Source organism: Mytilus edulis, chromosome 13, assembly GCF_963676685.1.
Source record: "Mytilus edulis chromosome 13, xbMytEdul2.2, whole genome shotgun sequence".
Classification (NCBI taxonomy): Eukaryota; Metazoa; Mollusca; class Bivalvia; order Mytilida; family Mytilidae; genus Mytilus; species Mytilus edulis.
Window position 1 is genome coordinate 27,663,701 of NC_092356.1, and position 21,764 is coordinate 27,685,464.

General features: G+C 31.9%; 1 long non-coding RNA gene and 1 other non-coding gene across 2 annotated transcripts; one reads left to right on the plus strand and one right to left on the minus strand.

Moving 5' to 3' along the window:
* Positions 1–7,817: 7,817 nt before the first annotated feature.
* On the minus strand, positions 7,818–7,944 carry LOC139502373 (U11 spliceosomal RNA). The gene has a single exon (XR_011658812.1). It is a non-coding gene; the product is annotated as a U11 spliceosomal RNA (small nuclear RNA).
* A 1,825-nt stretch (positions 7,945–9,769) lies between these two features.
* On the plus strand, positions 9,770–15,286 carry LOC139501453 (uncharacterized). Its single transcript, XR_011658571.1, has 5 exons — positions 9,770–9,855; positions 10,151–10,230; positions 11,728–11,745; positions 14,082–14,096; positions 15,175–15,286. It is a non-coding gene; the product is annotated as an uncharacterized lncRNA (long non-coding RNA).
* The last annotated feature ends 6,478 nt before the right edge of the window (positions 15,287–21,764 follow it).

The following is a 21,764-nucleotide window of genomic DNA, read 5'->3' on the forward strand; positions in this document are numbered from 1 at the left end:
TCACATGATGTTTTGTTTACCTCTTTGTTTAAAAATGCTCACAACTTCTACAAAACAATAGGTAGGTTATACAAGGATATAGGGTTCGTGGTTCATTTAGACTCTGACTTGAAAAAGTGTATACAATGGACAAGGATAGAGTTATCGCAATGTAACAGGTAACCTACCTTGTACCTCAAGGGTCATTTGCAATAGAAAGGAGTTCACAAATCCTTATAGTGGAGCTAATGAAGCAAAACATCTTGATTACTTTCTTTTCCACCTTCGAGCTAATTTTAAGGAAATAGAAAAAATGGTTACATTCATGCAAATGAGCAATTTATAAATCTTGCAACAGCATTTGCAATTAATACAATACTTAGTACTATTAGACATTTGCGAAAACTGTCATACACCTTCGATTAGGATTACAATTACACTTACAGGTAGCATATATATTTTTGGCTTTCTCAAAGTGTAAAACTAAACAGTCCATCCAAAACAATGAAACGAAAGTAACGTTTTTCTTCAGTTGAACAACGATTTTTTTAATATATTGTCATCAATGCGTTAACGTTAATTACTGTATACGGTGTTATCTAGGTTAAATATGCTGTAATTGTACGAAGTATGATATAATGAACTATTATTATTTTAAAAATATTTAACATGGGACACACAAAATATTTGTCGTTGCAGTAGCTACATGTAGATTGTGATAATTGCTGATAAAAGTCAGCAAGACTTTAGGAAAGGTGCAAACAACCATAGAGCATGTAAGCGTGTTTATGCTAAACCATACTTTCTCTCTTTTATTTCGTTTTAAAGAGAACAGTAGACGGATGTTTTTGAGCTATTTATTCTTCATGAAATTTCACTTGCCGTTCCGTATTACTTTGAAACTTTTTGTTTTTTCCGGAAAATGTCAAACGCTTTTGTCTACGTTTTTGGTTTCAATAGAATAAAAAATCAAAACTCCTCGTGAAAAAAGCCCAGGTTATCAACGAATTTCTCTATGTCGAAAATATATTTTAGACTGTTTGTCAGACTCAGTTGAAATGTAAGAATATAGGTGTACTAAAATAGTTAAAACTGGCGAACTATGTTTTCAACATTAACACACAAAAGATCCCTAGCCGATTTAAGAGGATGCAGGGGACCCGGGGCGGGCTCCTCTTAGGCAGCCATTTTGCCCCCACTTATATAACTTTCTGGATCCGCCACTGAAAATTACAAACCAGTTCCAAGTTGTTTTTCTTTCATGCAATTATTATGATAGAGATCTTTAGAATCATAAAGTATGGACGTTTTTTTTCCCGCAGGGTCAAAAATTATATACCATGAACATGGTTGGGACTGGTATGCTCGAAACATGAGATTCAACCCCTGTTCAAAGACTAGTACTAAATTCATGGAATTGTCTAATAGAGTGCACTGACGACGCATGGGTCGGTCCTAGCCATCTTCAAACGGGGATTCTAACCCAAGATAAAGGGTGGGGTGCGACCATATGGCCCTATTAAACCCCCGGAACAACCCGTGATCTCTCAAAGCGACGTTGTTTATAATTATTTCAACACAAAGATAATACGCAAATCTTTTCAATTGATTGTTAGGAATAAAAAATGCAATAGGGTAGCAGGCGAGAAGAAAACAAAATCACAATATATTTCGACAAGGCAACAGTTGCGGATTCAAAGTTGTAATCGTGCATAACAAAAACGACACCAACATTACTATTTCAAATGAAACAGTTTGTAGAGTATCCTCTCAGTGACTTTTTTATGCTGGTTTTCGTATACTAACCATTGCATTAAAAGTACCCTGTTTTGCAGGGAAACACGATTGCTTCTGCTTTTAATATGTATCATACATCTATTTACACCTTCTGTCCTTATAAATCCTTGTCTTCAAATCTTCTGTTTATAGCGGTCCTGATGGGAAATCCAGAAAAGCGGCACTTCAGACACATGAAATTTTAACGTGTTGCCTGGGACATAATACTAGTATAATAGTCCCAGGTGTTGCTTACATCTTTTTTTTAATGTTATATATAGAAGACAACTTTTTGTATTTTGTATCTGTATTTTTGGTTTGTTTTTGTATTTTGAGATGACCCCTTGTTTTTGTCACCTGTAATTGTAAGTCTAAAGTGTAATCCTAGGTATAGACCGAGTTTCCGCAAATGTCTATTACTAGTTGAAATACTTTTTTCTGATTTTTTACAATACAACTACACATGTAGAAATTGTGTTCTTATCTCTCAAATATATATTTTTTTAATTTATTAAATGCTTTTTTTAATGCTAAAACGATCGATATTCGTCTGAATACAACTTAATTCACAATTATAAAATTTAAAATCAAGATAGAATGTTTATTCAAAATAGAACCTGTTACACTTCGATTATAATTTTTTGAAAGAATGCCATTCTTGTGAATAGTGTACTTGATTAAACCGAAAGAAATCTTTATGTAAATACATGTTTAAATGCAACAAAATGTAGATGTTTATTTTCAGTAAGAGTTTTCCGGCGGGACCTTCAAATTAAATGCTGTAAAATTTGAAACAACTGAAAACGAAGCGATAATAAGAGAATTTTTCCTTAAATGAGATTTATTCATTTAGCTTCGTAAAAGCTTTTTTCAAATAAATATTTTATAAATTGTAAAGTGTTGCTTAAGTGCATGAACAGAAACGCTTCATTTGCCAAAAACCTTTTTATAAATTCAAACTAAATGTTTTTCAGGAAAACGGACTTCCTTCACTAATTATGTTTTCTTCTTACTCTAATGAGTAAATGCACCGCTTCCTTTGGTATTTCCCCTAACATGGCTTTGATTTTAAGGAATCAATAAATGCTCTTACGCAATTATTGAAATAGAACATACGTTTTTCTTCTTTGTTTCATCTTATGGTAAAATTTAAAGTGATGTCATTTATTTTTAATCCTTTGAAAGGTGAAGATTAAATAATTCTGACTTCGTTAAATAAGAAGGTTCACGAAGGATAAGTTTTGATCCTCAAAATTCCAGGAAATTTCAGTGACACATTTATTCATCAATTACACATAGAACTTCAAGACTAGTAAGCTCCATCTATAGATTTAAAATCGAAAAGAACACGGCTGACACTCGGCTAACCGAGAGATTGGTCGGTTAATCTATATTGAGTATGCGGCTATATGGGCGATTGGTCTGTTAATCGGGTTGGTTATACGTCTGTTAAGAGTAAAACGCTTAATTTAATATTAAACTCGATTAAATATACAGATTTTTGGCATGTTATAAGAACCAAATCAAAAAAAGAAAAGTGTCAGACAAAATGATATCTATCATAGAACATTTTGCATTTGTAAAAACATTTCTTTGTCTGCGCAGTTTTCAGTAAAACTAAAAGGCGTCGCGCAAGTATGTAGTATTTATGCTTATATGCATAGCAATTTTTTTTAATAAAAGGCGAAACAAACAAATTTAGATATCATTTAAAGGACAAAAAATGGTACTGTGGTTCTAAAAAATAAATTGACATTAGTGAATATTTCATAATTTGTAAAATAACGTGAATAATACCACGTTTTAGTGAAAATTATGTGAATAAAGTCTGTTAATGGGTTGGACAATTGAAATTGTGTCAGTTAAGAGTTATTTAGCCACGACAATATTTTTGCTACCTTTATATTTTCCCCTTGAAATATTTAAGAATGAGATGTTCCTGAGTAAACAAAAATGACAATACGGTGCCACAGTATCCTAGAAAGAGCATTTGTATTTAGACTTTCTTTGCATTTTATTGAAGGGTGTGTCACTTCAATATAGCGTGATATGGATTGGCCTCTGGAATCGGTTCATTACGTTTGCGCGCATTAGTATAAGTCTCATAAGGCAGGGGAAAAAGAGATAAAACCGCAGATTTTGTTTTCGATTTTCAGACACAATTCAATAAGTCAAAGGTGTATGCAAAATTTTAAGAAAATCCGTGACATAGCCCATTCATATATTGTAACTTGACCTTAAGCTATAACGGAGTTTTTACTTGCTTTTAGAATTCAATATGAACAGTATATAATCTGACTGATAAACAAACTACATGTATTTTTAAAATTAATAATTGATTAATATGAATATACAAAAAAAAATATAGTTATTTATAACTTAATATAATTTTTATTTATATTTTTACCTGAGATTACCTGTAAAATAAATGCGCGCAAATGTAATCAAAAGCTGCGCGCAAACGTAAAATATTTTAATCCCCAAATGCGCGCAAACGTAGTGAGCCCTCTGGAATATGCATGAATTTTTTATTAACGTTTTCAATCAGCCTTAATTTTTGTGTCTGTTCGAAGTAGCACGTTCTCAATTCCGACCGAAAGTGTCTTTCTAATACAACACAGGGTACATATAACGTGTTCTCGTTCACATATGAACATGATATTTGTCACTGGACGTTAAACCCTAATTCGTCAGCATCATCCAATTGGTTCTTTTCTTCTATTACTTAATCATATGTTGTTTACAAATCACTTTAAAGAAGTAAACGGAAAGGAGCGAATGCAGCTACATTTGGTTATTCTAAGTTTCAATTCATTTTATTCCGTTTAGTTCCTTTCTACACAAGTGCAGAGGAGAGCAACAGTTGTCTATGGTGGCCGGTGAAGTCCATTTCGCGTTTTCGCCTTTCATATTCTATAGGGCGAAAACGCGAAATCGCGAAGTCGAAAAGGCAAAAAACGCGAAGTCGAAAACGAGAAATCGGTTTCGCGTTTTCGACTTCGCAATTTCGCGTTTTCGCCATATAGAATATATAAGGCGAAAAACGCTAATGCGCTAAAACGCAAAATGGCATTAACCTGCCACCATAGTTGTCAACATGTAAACTTCTAGAATTTGTCACCAATATAAGTACATCGCAATCCGTGACTGTTTCAACAGCCATCGGTGTTTCATATGTGTATTCTTAAACAAGTATTATTTTTCTCTCGTTTTTAGCAATGTATCACTCTCTACTGTCCTTATATATTATTCTATATTCTGCGTTTCCATCCAGATTCTCGTGTATACCATGAAGGTCCGGATTGGGGGTATTGTTTATTTCTGTATTCTTTAAATTGTTATATGTCATTTTTTCCTACATTTTATTTATCTTACTCATTTTTCTTTCTTTATTTTTCACATTTTGTCATCCCAATATATTTTACTTACTGATGTTTAGTTACATTACGACGTTTATCTCTGATTTATATACTGGTTATCAATGTAGATGACAAATTTGGGTCATTCATGACAATTAAACAGAATCAACATGATATATGCGATCATTATTGGATGAAATTAATATTACTTTAATATTACACTTTTTGAAACCATTTTTATCAATTTTCAATTTCATGTGTTGTTATGTTTCATTGCTCATGTGTTGTTTTCGTATATTTTAGCCGCTCTTGAGCCTAGGCTACTAATTTGATCCGATAACAACCCATATAGCAATAAAATTATACTTTTATTGCCATTCATAACTCTTAACAGACCAATTAACAGACCGGGTTTTATACATCTGCCCATTAACAGACCAGGTTTTAAATACAGATTGATTTATGTCACCAAAATACAGATTTTCGTGTAGATTTTCCACACAATGATATCAATATGGTTAACAAACATAATGCCTTTCTTTTTTCGATGTTCAAAATATGGAATGCAAGTAAATTTAACCAATGTGTCATTTTGTGTACATTTTATATGTGTAAAATGTGTATAAATTTATTGATGAGTAACCCGCCTTTTCATTTTATAGATCGTACATCGAAGCTAGAAAAATAATAATTACACCACTGAATTCAGTACATTGAATTGTTTTGATAGACATGAATACTTTTTATGATGAAAATATATTTAGAAAGTTATACAATGAAACATGCTGAACTTTCAATGATTTTCTCGATAACACCTAATTAACAGACTTTAGCCAACCCGATTAACAGACCAACCGCCGATATAGCCGCATACTCAATATAGATTAACCGACTAATCTCTCGGTTAGCCGAGTGTCGGCCGTGAAGAAGATGAAACCTAAAGGAAACTGATTTTCATTTTAAGCGAATCATGATTGCACTTCTACGAACAAAAAGGTTCCATCACCTTGGTGTAAAATCTGGACACCCCCCCCTAAAACATCTACATTGTAAGACTGATGCATATATCGGTCCCAGATTAAAACAACGGGAATTTCAAGATATATGAAAAAAAGTAAAATAACTTAAAACGAAGGAGATCAAATGGAAAACGTAGTAAAATAATGAAGGGTTGTATGTCAATAAATGATATAGATTTTATTTACTTTACATTTGCATTTGCACTTGTAATATGTTTTTGAAGTCGACAATTATGTGATAGTTATATTATTTTCTTCTTCATTCTCTTTTTAATTTATGATGAATAGTTCAAGTAAAGTGAGAAAAGTCCACAATAGCTTCGATTCTCTAGGAACATTAAATTCAATTAAAATTTAATTATATTTTTATATTTTATATTAGTTTATACCGTTCACATTGTGCATAACTGAATAAGTTAATCAGATTATCAAATATTAATAAATATAGTTTGCAAATTTATTTACTTAGAAATCAAAAGCTGATTAATCGTGCATGCTTTAAACACTTACAGTCTTAAGTTTTTAAAAGCATTTTTTAAAAACTTTTTTGCACCTATACATGCATGAAGTTGGTAATCCGGCACTAAGACTGAAAATGTAAGAAGTGCTCCTTTTCCCTCAGGTTTGGAATGGCAGTCTTTGATTACGACCAAGAATCATATAGGGAAAGACTTATAAAAGACGCATAACCAGGCCAATTATTTTAAAAATTATATATTAATTTTTTATTGAAATCATCTTGTAACATCGTTCTGGAGGAAAAGCATTCTGCTCTATGGTCGGGTTGTTGTCTCTTTGACACATAATAATTCCCCATTTCCATTTTCAATTTTACAGATAAAGATAGATAACTCGAGTTTACAAAAATCTTCTTACTTGGCATTATGTTTAATATAATATGTATTTGCTGACCGTTGGTGATAGTATCATTCATTAAATGTCATTTCGTTTGAAATTTCACTCGAGTACTTTATTTTAATCATTTGATACAAATATTCTCCTGTATATTGTAGCGGCGTGTGTATACAAGTTTATTTAAATACATTTTATCGGACCAGGTTTCAAAATCTTCGATCATTTTGCCAAACTTTTCACTGAGTGAATAGATATTCAGTTTAGGGATGATTATGAACCCTTTGAGTAAAAAATAACTACACCTTCTTTCGAAAGACGAATCACTGTATTAGTTTATTTGTCAGGGTTTGCATAACAATTAAATATCTTAAAGGAAATTATGAATTGAAGAAGGTTTCTAACTTTATTTCCACCTGCCCACTCATGATTTTAGTCATCTCTTTGTGTTCATTGTCCGAACGATTGCTTATGTTATACCCAGTCACTAGAAATCATAATTTGCGCCGGCTATCTGTCCCGGAATGACCGAAAATATACTAAAATAAGGTATTGTTTATAGTGGGTTAACGCATCAATGTAAAAATATCGGAAATTGATGAGACTGTCATTAAAGTGAGAGGGTTAGCGCTATAGAACCAGGTTTAATCCACCATTTTCTACATTTGAAAATGCCTGTACCAAGTCAGGAATATGACAGTTTTTGTCCATTCGTTTTTGATGCGTTTTGTTATTTGATTTTGCCATGTGATTATGGACTTTCCCAATTGATCTTCCTCTAAGTTCAGTATTTTTGTGATTTTACTTTTTTCTGATATTATGTTTCATGTGATGGGGCGCCGGACCTAATGAGTACCAACTGCCACCAAGTAAAGAAATTATGCCTCCGAAATCTCCTGATAGTGATTCCGCCCAAAATCGTTAGATTCTGAGTACCACACATGGTAAAGGCCCTTTTTATTAGTGTTATATAAAATTCTATATAAGAGGTCACTGACAAGATAATGAATCTAAGGTTTGTAACTGAAATTCAAATGACAACTTTTCTCCTAAATATTCAATTATATCAATAAACAATTTTGTAATTAAGTAAAATATTTTATTCTATGAGTGTTATTATATGTAATATAAGATTTAACACATTGTGCTTTAAAACAAATTAAATTGTATTATCAGTGAATTTTAAAGGGACGTCACTCAAACATACTTTTTCATTGCATTTCATTACGGATACTTATTAAACACAAATTATGACATATAGATACAGATAAGATATTTTATCAGTAAAAATCCAAACAACCAGTTTGTTACCAAATTCATACACAAATAAACAAAATACAAAATACATAAAATGTAAAGTTCTTCACGATATACAGAGAGATGAGAAAGGGGGGGGGGGGGGGGGGGGGGGGGGGGGGTCCGGGGGTTGGAACCCCTCTTTTTTTTGGCCGATCAATGCATTTGAATGGGAGCATATAGTTGGAACCCCCCCTTTACTCTGGGTTGGGAACCCCTCCCCTTTTTTTTAAATGGCTGGATTCGCGCCTGCAGACGCGACTTGTTTGTCAGATTGACTAATTTATGGGTGGTGGAGACGGAAGGAGGATGCCCAATGCTTATGGAGCTTTATAATATAATAAATACAAAGAATTTTTACAAGTCTAACTCAAACTTTGGCATTTAACGGCCGGCCTTAAGACCCAGGGGCGGATCATTAACAAGGGGGGGGGGGCGGGTCCCGGGGTTTGAAACCTCTTTTATTGACAGTCGATGATTTTGAATGCGGACATATTATTGGAAGCATCCCCCTTTGTCCTTGGTTGAAACCCTCATTTTGTAATGGCCGGATCCGCCTAGTAGAAGTAGATGGGTCTCCCTTCTAACATTCTGAATCTGCATCATTGAAGACGGACACAGGTACAAATCAAGCCAGATTTTTTTAATATAAAAACACTGTGTATTCAGTATGCTACATGCATTTGAAAATATGATTTAAGAATCTCGCTATGAACCTTGTAAGCCGGAGTACTCCGAGGAAACCCCTGACCTCCAGCTGAAAAAACTGACAGACGTGAATCCAAAAATAAAAAGATGGTTTTAGAACTTTCACCAAGATAACATATAGAAGAAAAATTAAAGGGAGGAAAGGGTTGTTCCTGTCCATTTTAAAAGTTTAATCTCTTGTGGTTCACGAGGAAAAAATATAGAAGACAAGACAAAGCTCAAAACAAGTTCTTCGAATCAACAGACCTTTCATTGCTACTGTATACAGAGCTGCACTAAATGAACGTATAATAGAAGGAAAGCAGTTGCATTACGTAATTCTAAATGTCGGGAATTTTTCCCACTATGTATATGTGGTTAATTGTTTCTGACCTGTTCTTCTTGAGGTTCACGAGGACAAATATAGCAGACAAGTTAAAATTTAAAACTAGTCCTCCTTATACTTCTTAAAACTTACCGAACGTAGGAAAGGAAAGAAGTTCTAATTACGTCATTCTACTGACAAGAATTTGTTCCGCGATGTATATATGTGGTCATTAGTTTTTACATGACTGTCTGTCCTTGTGGGTAATGAGGAAAAAATATAGAAAACAAGACAAAAATCAAAACATGTTCTTCCACAAACCCTCATACTACTGTGTACAGATCTGTACTAAATGAACGTATAAAAGGAAAGCAGTTCCATTACGTAATTCTAATGGTCAAGAATTGGTTCCACGGTGTATATGTGGTCATTATTTCTGACCTGTCCTTTTGGTTCATTAAGAGCAAGTGTGATAAACAAGATAACGAGTGCCTTGGTCAACGATCTGAGATAACTATGTGGTAGAACCTCCTTTCAAGACAATCCCGGTATATACGAAGAGGTAGGATAAATTTAACCTAAATTTCATTCATTTTTTATATTATGACAGCTCCATATATGTATTTAAAATTTTTCTAGATAGGATTGTGTCGGATTTCAAACATAACATTGATGGATAATTGTGTAATTGGCAATCATACCTCACCTCCCTCTCCCCTCTTCCCTAAAAATGAAATGTTAGCTTAGTACGTAAGCAATAAGAATTACTAGCTATGATTCAAGAAAATTTACCGGCAACCAGAGCATTCATATATGAATTCAGAGATTGTAAACAGCACATACATATTTTTTTTCAGATTAAGAACAGACATGCTTCCTTACGTACTATTAATTATTTGTGCACTTCATGGTTTTATTGAAGCTGAAACTAGTTCAGGTATGTATATAAAGAAATAGAAATCAAAATGCTTTTAAGCAATAATGGACCCTTGCGGAATGGAAAATTCATACTGATTTCCATTTTTTTAAAGACAAAAAAGTTACACAGCATAATAAAATACTTAACAGTCAGTGCGTGCATACGATATGTGAGAGAGACACATTGTTAAAAGGGGAGATAATTTAATGATATAAAAGATATTTTTTTACTTCCCTTTGTATAGTTTCTTATTATGTAGATAATAAAGAATGGTCATGATACTTTTATTATTAGGGACTGGTTCAGAGAACATTGTATCAAAACCGCAGAATGATAGACTAATAAAATGAAGAGTAAAGAAATGTGGGCTGCTTATATCTATAAGTAAAAAACTAAAAATTGACAAAATAAATTAAGGATAAAGAAAAATGTTATTTCCCTTCATAACCTTGAACCCTTTTTATCTTAGACTTAAAATTGCAGTCCAAATAGGGTGATATTTTGCATTTATTTATACTTACAAAGACTTTAGCACAGGATTTTAGTCTGAGGTTACAAAGCCACCTTTGAAGATACACCAAGTATCTTCTGAGCAAATAAAACATTTGAATAACAAAGTTTTGAACATTTGTATAGTTCACACGTTCTTTCAAAATGAGACGGCGGGTCGCAAGGTAGACTGCGTAAGCTCCTGAGGTCACAGATATGATTTGACCATGTTGGAGCCACAAGTTTTAATGAACACTCTAATAGGTTACACTGCAACAAGAGAAAATACAACATACATGCAATATTACAATAGCACATAGTAGTTAGATAAGTCCACGAATTATATTTAAGTACAACTAACCTGTAAAAGAGGGTCTGGTAGGGGTTTACAGAAATGTGGACCACTGTGGACCACAAAAGAAAAAGAAATAAAGAATAGAGAAACATTGAATGATTAAGGTGGTACCCAACACTTTCACTAAAATTAATTTGGCTCGTTTAATTTTAATAAAATTTTGACAAAGTATTTACTTTGACCATTTTACAAAAATATAAAAAATTTAAAAAATTTGAACCAAGCGTTTTATCAGAAAAATTACACTGGTTATATAGCAGTTTGACAAACACTAATTTTGATCATTGAGAAGCTTAATATTCCCTTAACAACACAATGTCATTAAAACAATTAGATGATTTTACAGAGTTATCTCCCTGTAGTGTTAGGTACCACCTTAAATAGAAAAAAAAGAGAAAAATGGGCACAAAATAAAGACTACTGCAGAGAAAACCGACATAAAGAATTAAACAAAGCAGACACAATGACGGTATCAGATTCCTAAATTATCTGGTTAGCATATATTAAAGTACTACTGACTATATAATCATGGAGGCATAAACAAAATAGACTGTATTTCAAATTGTAACGCACTTTACAACAGTACGTAGTCAATATCTCACGCTTCATATTATTATGTGTTATATCAAATAATTTTGATGGAATTATACAATGTGTCAATTTTTTTACAGACCAGGTAGAGAGGTCATGTAAGTAAATCTTAATTAATTTATTATGATACTTTTGCAAACAAGTTGATATTTATTATTTAACCATATTTACATTGGTATGAACAATTGTGGGTGAAATGTATTAAGCATGTCAAGTTTTCTATGGTCATTTCGGGTTTATGATTTTGATTTTTTTTCGGTTTCTATATTTCGTCTTTATTTGAGTTAACATTATCCTGCACATACCATATCTAACAGTGTGAGAACCGTACTAAACAGATCGAATGTATTTTCAACAAGAGTACAATCAAACGTTCTCAAATTCAATTCAGGAACGATCGAGACAATAGCTTTTGTCGAGTACAATTAGTATTGATCAGATTCTAGCTAGCTTGATCGAGTATAGTTCAAAGTATCGACCATACTCTTGCTTGACCGAATTTAGTTCAAAGTATCGACCATACTCTAGCTTGATCGAATATAGTTCAAAGTATCGACCATACTTTAGCTTGATCGAGTATAGTACACAGTATCGACTATACTCTAGCTTGATCGAGTATAGTACACAGTATCGACCATACTCTAGCTTGATCGAGTATAGTACACAGTATCGACCATACTTTAGCTTGATCGAGTATAGTACACAGTATCGATCATATTTTAGCTTGATCGAATATAGTTCAAAGCATCGACCATACTCTAGCTTGATCGAATATAGTACAAAGTATCGACCATGCTTTAGCTTGATCGAGTATAGTACACAGTATCGACCATACTCTAGCTTGATCGAGTATAGTTCAAAGTATCGACCATAATATAGCTTGATCGAGTATAGTTCAAAGTATCGACCATACTATAGCTTGATCGAGTATAGTACACAGTATCGACCATACTTTAGCTTGATCGAGTATAGTACACAGTATCGACCATACGTTAGCTTGATCGAATATAGTTCAAAGTATCGACCATACTCTAGCTTGATCGAATATAGTACAAAGTATCGACCATACTTTAGCTTGATCGAGTATAGTACAAAGTATCGACCATACTCTAGCTTGATCGAGTATAGTACACAGTATCGACCATACTCTAGCTTGATCGAGTACAGTTCAAAGTGTCAACCATACTCAAGCATGATCGAGTACATCTAAATTATTTTATCAACAAATCTCTTGTTTGAGTTTCACATTGGCTAATCCGGTGACGTTTGTGTTGCTTTAACTCAGTGAAGATCTCTTTCTTTATTCACTGGTGGCAAATTTTCTCATTGGCAATTACACCATATATATATATATTTATATCGAGTAAATTGCAGAGAGGGAAAACAAAAAACAAAACACCTTATCACCATTATGACCAATCAAAGAAAAACAGTTACTCAGAGAACTTTTTGTTAAGGTCAAGTAGAGCAATGCCTTAGAGGTCATTAGCAATGAACTAAGGGATGAAAAAGTTTAGAAAGTGGACATTCCTAAATTTTGATACTTTTAGAGGTAATTTTTTTAAGACAGATTAAGGTATTTGAAAATGCTTTGTTCGATGTGTTCATGATGGTATAAACATGTGTTTATGAAAAGTTTTATGCAAGGAATATTGTTTAAACAAGGCCACAGATAGCTTCAACTAGTTTGAAAAGATTTGGCCTCTGGCCTTTGTTAGTCTTGTATTATTTTAATTTTTGTTTCTTGTGTACAATTTGGAAATTAGTATGGCGTTCATTATCACTGGACTAGTATATATTTGTTTAGGGACCAGCTGAAGGACGCCGCCGGGTGCGGGAATTTCTCGCTACATTGAAGACCTGTTGGTGACCCTCTGCTGTTGTTTTTTATTTGGTCGGGTTGTTGTCTCTTTGACACATTCCCCATTTCCATTCTCAATTTTATTGTAAATTTAGAACTTGCCTAGATAGGAATAAAGAACTGTAATTTGTATTCGTATGGTTCTATCAGTCCCGCGACCAGTCATTCGGTTCAAGCATGAAATACCGGTTAAGCCTAGACCATTTGGAGGAGTATTTTGAAAACGATTCCCTTGGCATAGCAAGATTGTAAAAAGAAAAATTTGCACTTAGAATGAAATTCAAAACAGTGTGGCTGTGGCCATTGATTGACACATTAAATTCATCCATTAACTGGGACAATTTACGTGATTCCCTAATAGATGGAAAAAAGTATTCTGTTCAAGCAGAGATAAAAGTATTCTGACTCAAAGAAAAAATATATACCTCCTTGAAATTAAATGGTTGCTCCCTAATATCTAAAACTGATTAAAATCTTCTGTTATAGTACACGATTGTAAAATCCATTGTATTGTAAATGACTTTTGTATGAAATTCAATGACATATTAGTGTTATTATTATTACAATTTACAGCACGTTTTTGCAGGTGTAAGTATTTTTTATTAAATAATTTCATAATTAATGTCAAGCTGTTATTTTGAAATACTTATTCTTGTACTAATTTTTGTATGCTCACAGTCTATTTATTTTATGGTTAGAGACACAGAAAAAAGACTTCTAAGTAAACGGGATAAAAATTTAGAACATAAAGACGCAAATTCATCGAAATAATCATGTGATAACACTGAACCACGAACATGTGGCCATGATAATTCAATACATGTCAGATTGGCTAACGACGATGCAGCACTAACAAAAAAAAAAAAAAAAATAAAAAAAAAAAATAAAAAATAAAAAAAAAATACAGCAGTCCTGAAATTTTTCCAAAGATACTTAAAATAAAATATAAGAACAAGATAAAATGAAATTGTATTGACACATATTAAGGCACAGCAATATACTTCATCAGTGTCCTTTCCTTTTCTAAATGTTGTGTGTTAAAATTTCACGAAACAGCAGTTCCTTCATAACATAATTTTAAAATGGAAAACATAACTTGTAGTATTATTTCCACTGGAACAAATATAACAGTTTTTGTTTCGAATGAAATAAAGGTTATAGAACATGACTATATTCAAACGGGAACAGATATGAGGGCACTGTTTATAACAAAGTTTTCAGCTAAGCTTCTGTTTGGAGGAAACATATACTAGTACATTGACAAAAAGAGCATACTCACTCTTATCGCTATTTTGCGAAATTTTCCTGTCATCTTACGGACTGATAATTTCCTTTCTCAGCACAGTAGAGTGATATGAAAAAAAATTATCACGTGAAGCTGGGGTGCACGTGCCGTTGTCAATGTGATTTTCAACGTCGTCATATTAAAATAACGATACACAGATTATCATTGATTATCTCAAGGACGTATATGTTAGTTATAGGTCCTTGATTATCTCAACTCGATTGCTTTTCTTACTTTTGCCGTACCGACTCAAATGAGAAAATCTGTTGAGATAACCAACGATAATTTATAAATACAGTTTAATATATATTGAGATATCAGCTTTATATTGATACTAAATGAGGATATCTGGTTTTATTTATTTTTTTATTTTTTTCACAGTTTGCAAGTACAATCCGTGTAAACATGGGGTTTGTCACAACTTCTTTTTATGGTTTGGATGTACATGTCACAAAGGTTATGAAGGACACCTATGCCAATATGGTAAATCGTATTTATATCAAGATTATGTTATTGTACCATTATATAATAACATAAGATGTATGTTTCAGTATAATACGTTATTCTGATTGGCTAACTGCTTATTTCGCGTTAATCCTTAAGCAATTACATAACACAATAAAATTTATCATTCATGATGACACGTGGTCCCGCAATAAAGTGTACATGTGAAAAAAATAAAAACTTGATAAAATCGTGTTTTCATGATTCTAGCTAAAAATGTAATTATAAGTATTGAATGCTTCCGCGCTTCATACAAAATGTACTTCGGTCAACCCTTTTACACCGAAATAAAGTTACAAAAAGAAGCATTCAATTCTTAAATCATAATGAATAGAATGGTAATGTAAAATATTCTGCTGATGGAACACTTTCTGTTGTCTTCATTTACTAAATATAATAACAAACTGATATTTAGTGCACTGTATATTTCATATCACAATACTTCTCTTCACAATCTAATGATGGAAACAATTTTTTTTGTATTAACCATTTTCATAAACATAGTTGTATCAAATTGAAGCTGTTGTATATAAAATTCGGGTTACTATATATGTCGTGTACAAGTTGCGATTTTGTACAGGTTATAACATGTACAAAAATATTGTACATGTTATAACTTGTATAATGCAAAAATACAAGTTATAACATGTACAAAAGTACCCCATACATGTTATAACCTGTACAAAATATTGCTTAAAAATGGTTTTAACTTGTACAAAATCAAAAAATAAGGATATTTTTCTATTATCGCAACAGATGATATTGACCTCAATAACATTTTCATAACTTTTTTATTATTCCTTCATGTTAGTGTGTTTGTCCCTTTTTGCTACAGTTGGGTCAATATCTTTAATTGTTTTTACATAGGCGTTAATGGTAACGTTTTTTTCCTGTAGCTCAGTCCATATCGTAAACTTGGATAGCTCGTTAGTTAGCTGTGACATTTTCACAAATGTGGTTAAATTTTCGGGGTACAAAGTGAGATTACTTTTTCCGTAAATTAGCATACCCCGAACATCCTTTTGTGATGTGGCTCCTTGTGGTAAAATATCCACTTTTTAACACAATAAGTTCTTTGAAAATTTAATACTTTGAACATATTTTATAGCTCCATAGTTTTTACACAATATTCTATGTTCCTCTACTTTCCTAATCACCACAAATGGTTAAGTTCAGTCATTTGTAAAAATTAGAAACATATCCAATATCACTACACAGAGATTTTTTCTTTACACATGACTTTTGAGTTCCTCATTTCGAGGCGCATTAGGGATGTTGTCCCAGTTAATGTCCAGGGGTCGGTATTACGAAGCAATCCTAAGACCTCTCATAAGATATATCTTAGGACATGTCTTATGATCTCTTATGACTATCTATGGACATATCTTTATTTGATGAATTATAATTGTGAGTGTCCACTTTGAAGGCCATAGTAAAATACTTTTATTCTAGTTGACACTAAAAGACATAAGAGGATAGTCAGGATAGATGTGTTTACAAATAAAATTGAGAATTGTAATGGGGTATGTGTCTAAAAAAACAACCTGCCCGTGGAGCAGACAACATCCAAAGGCCACAAATACATGCTTTAAATGTAGAGGATATATATTTAAAACATATCAAAATGACATTCGCCTCATGCAATGATCTTATAGTTTATAAACAAAGATTGAGTTATAAATTTACATAAGTCATGTTGTAGGCCAAAAATGTTGAAGAGTAGATCCAAAGATATTGATAATGAAGCGTGGTCCAATGAAAACTATTTCAGCTCTCTCTTACTTTTACAGAGTAAGCATATAAGACATTGTTTTAGTCTTTGCACGCTATAAAATCGAGAGGGAGGAGTATTTCCCAAAATTATTAGGAATCGTTCTTAAATTTTTTGGAAGAATTTAGTTGCTAGTATCTAATGTAATTGTCATTGAGGAATGCAAGCTTTTAGTAAATAGTTTCACACTTATTTAATCCATGATGGACTGCATAAAACATACAATTACATGAAAACACATTTTGCCAACATAAGTCATGAAACATATATTTCTGAAACTTTGTGATCATTGTCCTCTACAGAAAAAGACACGTTCTGGTCTATTTATTGTTGTTCTTTATGCATTGGTGAATTTAAATGTATATTTTACTTTATTTTAAATTTTGTACAAGTTAAAACCATTTTTAAGCAATATTTTGTACAGGTTATAACATGTATGAGGTACTTTTGTACATGTTATAACTTGTATTTTTGCATTATACAAGTTATAACATGTACAATATTTTTGTACATGTTATAACCTGTACAAAATCGCAACTTGTACACGACATATATATTAACAATATCAGGTGAAGTCAGAAAAAAATATATTTTTTTTTGGAATCAGCACGCCTTGAAACTGTAAAGGTGGTCGATAATCCTTGTCTCTCCCTTGTTTATAAGCTTGGAATGATACAAAAAGTTTATATTGTATATTAATAATTTGGTTTACAATTATTATTGGACTGGTCATTTTAATATGACGACATAACACTTACTTATTAAGGTATCATTCTTGCCAAGTTCGAATGGAACGTTAAAGTAAGATAAGATTGGCAATGTCTTATGTAACACCTGTTATGATTGGATATAGACTGCCGCCATTTAAACACGAGGAACCTTTGAATTGGAGTAGTACTTGAGATGTTAACCGTTTATATGGAACTCTGGTCAGAATTCGGCTTCCATTCGAACTTGGCGCAAACTTTACATGTTACGCTAACACAGCTACCGGTAAAATGTACTGTTTAAACTACCTTAATATAAATGTTCTCGTTAAAACGAACGTTTAGTTACCCTTCATTCCGAGAAAGTTGTTTCCATTAATGTGTAAAGTTCTATTAACAATACATCCTAAACACTGCTTCCGTTAATACGAACGTTAACACCAGTCAGCATATTCATGATATTGTAACTATTAATTTGTGACGTTTTTGTTACAAGGAATACGGTTTATGTTAATATATAATGTTTACACTACATTCAGAACCAGTGTTTTTTTAGCTGTTGAGACAACATATTTTAAATTTGTCAATGTATTTTTGTTTTATCTTTCAGAGATTAACTGTAAGTTAAATTTAAACATTCTTTTATTTATTTCTTATTTTAGCATTTTGAAACCATAAGCCTCAACTGTGTTATACAAATTATTGACAATCGGTAGCTTTTTAGTTTGTTACACAATATTTACAGCTTTGTTTTTTTCTATAAGTAAACTAGCATTCTATTTCCTCAGTTAATGATATCTTGATTATTCTGATTTTAATGTACATGAGAATTTGTTGAACTTTTTATGAGAAACATTTCAAGTGTAATATACTATTGAAGAAAAGGTGAGTTAAATCGTATTAAGTAATAAGTATCAAACATGCTAGTATAGTCTATTAGCTTTGAAAAGCATACACGCAGTCACACAGCTGACATATAATAATGATAAACGAGGTTTTTATTCAAACAAATTTTGCATTTTAAAAAATTCATAAACATGTTAAGTGCGCAATACATTCAATCATTGAAAACTCCAAAAACCGGGAATAGTACATACCAAAGGCTCAAAAAGACAATGGTGAACAAAACACACATGAAACAAAAGATAGAGAACGCAAATACAGCTTTCGATTATAAAGATGGTACCAAGTACTTTGACTAAAATTCATTTGTTTCGTTTAATTTTTATAATTTTTTTTACAAGATATTTACTTTTACTTTTTGACAAAAATAGAAAATTAAAAAAATAAAATAAAACTTTAACCACATACTTTATCGGAAAATGTTTGACAAACACTAATTAAGATCATTGAGAAGCTAAATATTTCAATCACAATAGAACGTGATAAAAGCTGCACTTTTATGTTTCATATTTACCTAAGTACATTAAAGAAGTAGGCAGCTTCAACTCTGCAAGTATCCACGTCATTTTGGTAAAACAAATCTATGATTAATCCAGATGCAGAGGAGAAGCCAGTTTAAGCTCAACTCAACTAGTAGCCTCCGTCATGTTGGTAATTAGAATATTTTAAGTTACTTCCAATCTTGTTTTACAGATTGTAAACGCAGTCCTTGTAAACATGGAAGCTGTAAGAGTAGTACATCCGGGTTCTCTTGTAAATGTCACAGAGGCTACACCGGAACACAGTGTGATACAGGTATTTATTGTCAATACGCAGGTGAAACATCAAGTCTTTCCTTGCTTAATATCTATTTTCTCAAATAAGCGAACATTTTTTTTGTGTTACTGAACGTAGAATGGATTATCCAGTAAATTTTACAATAATTGTTCAGTGTTGAAAATTAAGATAAACGAGGTTGGTATAAATAACATATCAATTCAGAATGTACCGAAAAAAACTTTTCCTTTAAGATGTGGTTTTAAGCTGTGATGTAAAATTATACTGTCCCTCTTTTGTTGGGCGTTGTTGATTTCTGTGTGTTTTTCTTCAGTTTATGCGATTATCTAAATGTGTAATTGTTACATATGGAACCTTTGCTAACAGAATATATGTTTAGTATGTCATCAATAAAACTATTTAGAGTTTGAGTGAAAAATGCGAAGATGCATTGGCAGTTAAGACGGTTTTTACCGAATAAATATTATTTAATCTGAGGTATAAAAAAGATCGTCCTGTTTACAAGTTATATTTTAGATAATAAATAAATTGAAACCATTACTCGTTCTCCAATTCGACCAATTTTGTGCAAGATGAGCTAAACTGGTCCCTTTGATCTAATGGTTCAACGACTTCTCGTAATTATAAATATTTTATTTTTCAGCTATAGATTGTAAGTAATATATAATTAACTACAACGTTTCAGAAGTCTTTGGTAATTGTTTCTTTTGCTTTATATATTTTCACATCAGCCTTGTGTGAAATGGTATGTTTTTCCCTGAAGTACGGGACCTAATATTTTGCTTTATTTCTATTTTTTCAAACGCTTCCAAAATGATAATTGATTTAATTTTCTTCCAGTTATTACTGGTCAAAAAAGAATATTTGAATATCATATTTCTTTCAATGGTATATTCAAGAATCTGAAAAAGGGACCAATTTTTATAATATTCAGAAAAAAAGTCTCTTAGAATTGATATGATTTATAAAGAAATAGTCTCTTTTAGATTTTCAATATTTGAGACAGATGAGTTTGTTATTGCAAGGATGATATAAGGTGTTTGCAATTTGACTTTAAACAATTCTTCCGTTCATTCAAAAAAAAATTTTTTTTTATTGCTTTTGCTGTTTTAATTTTGTGATAGTTATAATCCGATTTAATTCAACTATTATATTTCTAATTTAAAACATGCTTTTAATGTTAAAATATAGATTGTTCACCGAATCCGTGTAATGGACAAGGGACATGCAGAAGCAGCCATACTGGTTTCACGTGTAAATGTAATGCAGGATACACTGGTTCTAAATGTCAATCAGGTATGTCGTGCAGGAACCTGTATGCAAATTAGAACACGTGATATGATTGTCAATGAGACAACTCTCCAACAGAGACCAAATGACGTCGAAGTAAACAACTGTAGATCACTTTACGGCCTTCAACAATGTTTATTTTTTTATTTTTGGTTTGAGAATGGATTGTCATGACAAGCAAAAGTATTAGAATGAATAAATATTCAAACAAATACAGTGAAATCTGACTCAACCAAATCCTGAATAAAACGAAAACCTATATAAAACAAATGTGTTCGTAAGCACCGTCATATCAAATTATGTGCGTTGTGAACCTGATAAAACCGTACATCGGCCAAAACCGAACAAAATATTAAGTCCCGAAGAGGTTCGGTTTAAACAGGTTTCACTATACAAAAAACTATGTTGTTTCGATCTCGGTTCATATAATAAACGAAAGTGAAATTTGGCAACCATGATATAAATTGTTTTGTTTAATGAAATGTATTGATTTATAATTATGTAGAACCTTCACTTCATTTTCATGATTTTGGTGTACATATGCTTGTATCATTGTATTTCTTGTAGTGTTATCTAATAGCTGTTTTGCTTTTGAAAAAAATACATGTGATGGTTTACTTTTACAAATTGTGACTTGGATGGAGAGTTGTCTCATTGACACTCACACCACATCTTCTAAATTATATATATATATACATACAATATTACCCCTTACCATTTTAAGTAATTAGAAACAATCAACAATTTTATAATTAGAAGTACTGTTTTGTTGACATTAGTAGAATTATATATATTTTTGTTTAACTTCAATATTTTAATAAGGTTTTGATTTTCAAATATTTTTGCATCGACCATCCTTGAAGAGACATTCATTGTCGATTTGCGCATCGGGTGCAGTTAGTACTGTTTATGTTATTCTAATTAATGTTTATCTTTATTGTAGTTGTTAATCGTAAGTTTGATATATATATATTTCAATACCATATTATAATACAACTTTTCATATTTGCAAATTGAAT